This window comes from Orycteropus afer, unplaced genomic scaffold, assembly GCF_000298275.1.
Source record: "Orycteropus afer afer isolate SDZICR_OR568_19922 unplaced genomic scaffold, OryAfe1.0 scaffold00217, whole genome shotgun sequence".
In the NCBI taxonomy this organism is placed as follows: Eukaryota; Metazoa; Chordata; class Mammalia; order Tubulidentata; family Orycteropodidae; genus Orycteropus; species Orycteropus afer.
The window spans coordinates 4,429,591-4,433,036 of record NW_006921804.1 but is presented as its reverse complement, the minus strand read 5'-3'; the positions used below and the strand labels follow the sequence as shown (position 1 = coordinate 4,433,036).

The window sequence follows — 3,446 nt, the reverse complement described above, 5'->3', positions numbered from 1 at the left end:
TTTTTCTTCACTCAGATGGCTGCTGGCTGCTGAGGCTGACAAACCCAAGATTGACAGGTAAAAAGGCACAGTCCCAATGTTACCAAACCACATGGCAGGCCATTAATTTAAGTTCATTGTAAGTCCCAAGGTCGGCAGAGCATGGCAGGCTGCTGAACAATTACATGGCTACAAGCAGGTCCAAGTGTGCCGTATGCTAGAGACCATTCCCAAAGCTGTTTCTTATATACGGGAAGCAGATCACATACCTAAAGCAGCTACTCAGCTGCTTGTGGTAGATCCCACTATGGAGCTGATTGCCAGTCTCATCATGGGGGAATAACTACCACCAGCTTCCCAGCCACTCAACCAGGCCCAGCCAAGTTGACACACAAACAGAACTACCACAACGTGTCTTTGGTTTTCTTCATTCTTCTTGCTCTGGACAAGGAGAGACCCATCATTGCATCTAGATGGCTGGTTGCAAGCTTTTTAGACCTCAGTTGATACTCACCAAAGGAGGATGTGGAACAATGTTTTTGTGTAGTATATTATGCCAATTGAGCTTGATATCCCCTGTGACCATGGTCCTGAGCCCACAGGTCCAAACACTCGCTCCCTCAGGGTAACTAGCTGTGGCCAAGAAGTCACCACAACCTTGTCCCTTGTCAGCTCTACTATACACCTGGAAATTCTTACAGAACATACCAATACTCTAGTAGAAATATCATCTTCCAACCTTATACATGGTCATGGGCACAGTCCCCCCTGCCTAGGCATACCTGATCTTTCAGCCTGTCCACCTATCTATCCACCCGTAGATCAATGTTTGCCATCACTGACAATGCAGTACTGTACATGCAAAAGAGTTCATGTTTGTCATCTGTACCTCTCATGTACCTCTCTGTCTTCCTCTTCCTCAATGCCACCATGTTGATCATTCATTTTTGGTACATTGCCCTTTCATTCACCCAAATCAATACTTGTCTCTACCTATCTAGCAGTATTCCCTCCCCTCCCCTCCCATCCCTGGTAACCAACAACAAAAAAAGTTTCCTTCCACATAAAAACCTTTCCTTGACTTTTTACAATAGTGAACTAATATAATATTTATCCTTCTGTGATTGACTTATTTCACTCAGCATAATGTCCTCTGAGTTCATCCACGTCATGCAGTGTCTTGTAGATTCTACATTATTCTTTACTGTTGCATAATATTCCAATGTGTGTATGCACCATAGTTTGGTTATCCATTCTTCTGTTGATGGGCACCTAGGTTGTTTCAATCTCTTTGCTATTGTAAATAGTGCTGCAATAAACATGGGTGTGCATATATCTTTCTTGTCCTGGCTTTCACTTCTTTAGGATATATCTTTATATATGATGTTCTTGATATCATCTCACAATTTGTCTTGTCTTCAGTCACTGGTGTTTAATATGTCAAATCTATTCTTCGGATGGTCTCTAAATTCAGGTAAGATATAATTCAAGGTTGTATTTTGGCTCTTGTAGACTTGTTTTAATTTTCTTCAGCTTCAACTTGAACATGCATATGAGCAATTGATGGTCTGTTCCACAGTCAGCACCTGGCCTTGTTTGACTGATGATATTGAGTTTCTTCATCACTTCTTTCCACAGATGTAGTCTATTTGATTCCTGTGTATTCCATCTGGTGAGGTCCATCTGTATAGCCTCCATTTATGTTGTTTAAAAAAGGTATCTGTGATGAATATGTCATTGGTCTTGCCAAATTCTATCATGTGATCTCTGGCATCATTTCTATCAACAAGGCCAAATTTTCCATCTACTGATGATTCTTCTCTGTTTCCAACTTTCGTATTCCAATCACCAGTAATAATCAATACATCTCGGCTGCATATTTGGTCAAGTTCAGACTGCAGAAGTTTTAAAAAATCTTCAATTTCTTCACCTTTGGCTTTAGTGGTTGGTGTGTAAATTTGAAAAAATAGTAGTATTAACTGGTTTTCCTTGTAGGTGTATGGATATTATCTTATTACTGACAGCACTGTATTTCAGGATAGGGTTTTTTTATTTTTTTAATTTTATTGTGATTTGGGTGAAAGTTTACAGAGCAAATTCATCCTCCATACAGCAGTTCACATACATTCTGTTTCATGACGTTGACTGCAATGCAACAGTTCTCCTCCCACTTCCTCTTCATAGCCACCTCCTCCCTGTGTCTTTTCTTCCCATGTACTCTTGTCCCCCAGCTGTCTCCCTGTGCATACACAGCCCTTCTATTCTCCCATGATTAATCTCTCCAAGGAGTGTATCCACCTAATGTAAATGTTCAGCTCATATGCCTGTACTTCAGGATAGATCTTGAAATGATGAATGCAACATCTTTCCTCTTTAATTTGTCATTCCCGGCATAGCAGACCAAATGACTGTCTGATTCAAAATGGCAATTCTTAGGATACTGAGCTTTCTGTGTTCCATTTCATTTTTGATAACTTCTAATTTTTCTAGATTCATACTTCATACATCCCATGTTCTGATTATTAATGAATGTTTGCAGCTGTTTCTTCCTACTTTCAGTGTGGCCCCATCAACAAATGATCTTCAATCCATGCATGCCATTAAGTTTGACTCAATTTTGAGGAGGCAGTTCTTCCCCAGTCATATTTTGAGTGCTTTATAACCTGACTGCTATTCATAAGGTTTTCAGTGGCTGATTTTTTCAGAAGTGTATGGCTCTGTACTTTTTCTCAGTCTGCCTTAGTCTGGAAGTTTTGCTGAAACTAGTCCATATGACTAGTTCCTGAAACACTAGGCACACTTTCACCTTGAGGCCTTTGCACTGGTAGTTTCTTCTTCCTGGAAAACCCTAAATTCTTCCCTGTTATATATCTGCATGGCATACTTCTTCACACTCTTTAAGTCTTTGCTAAAATGTCATCTCAATGAAGACTACCCGGACATCTCTGTTTAAAACTGTCAACCCTCAAAACCCTGTCCTAATTCCAATCTTCATCTTACTACCCTTATTTTTCTTTTCTATAGCACTTATCACCTTCAACATACTATATAGTTTACCTATTTTTATTATTTAATATCTTTCTTTACTACCAGAAAGAAAACTCCACAAAAGCAAGTATTTTGTTTTTTCCTTTTGATCATTAGGCATTATCTCTAGTGCCTAACACATATCTGGTACAGTCAGTACATGCTCAAAAAATGGGTTGAATGAGTGAAGAATAAAGAAAGTGGCATTTGTGGTAGGTTATGAGAGATAAGATTTTATCAGGTAGAGATGAAGGAGACAGAGCATTCAAGGTAAAAGAAACGAACACATAGTTATGAAAAAGTGAAATGTTTTAGCCCGAGAATATTACAGTTCAATTTGACTGCTAACTTATTGGGTGCAGGACCCATTGATGACAAATCAGGGACGAATATCTTGTTTTTTGAGGGTCTAATCAGTTCTCTGGGAGCTCTGGTAGCAT

The 3,446-nt window shown here is 39.4% G+C and overlaps 1 protein-coding gene across 1 annotated transcript in view; it reads right to left on the bottom strand.

The window, feature by feature from the left end:
• Positions 1-3,446, bottom strand: part of NUP210L (nucleoporin 210 like) — a 289,674-nt gene that overhangs the window by 50,746 nt on the left and 235,482 nt on the right. The gene's annotated exons all lie outside the window — the stretch shown is intronic.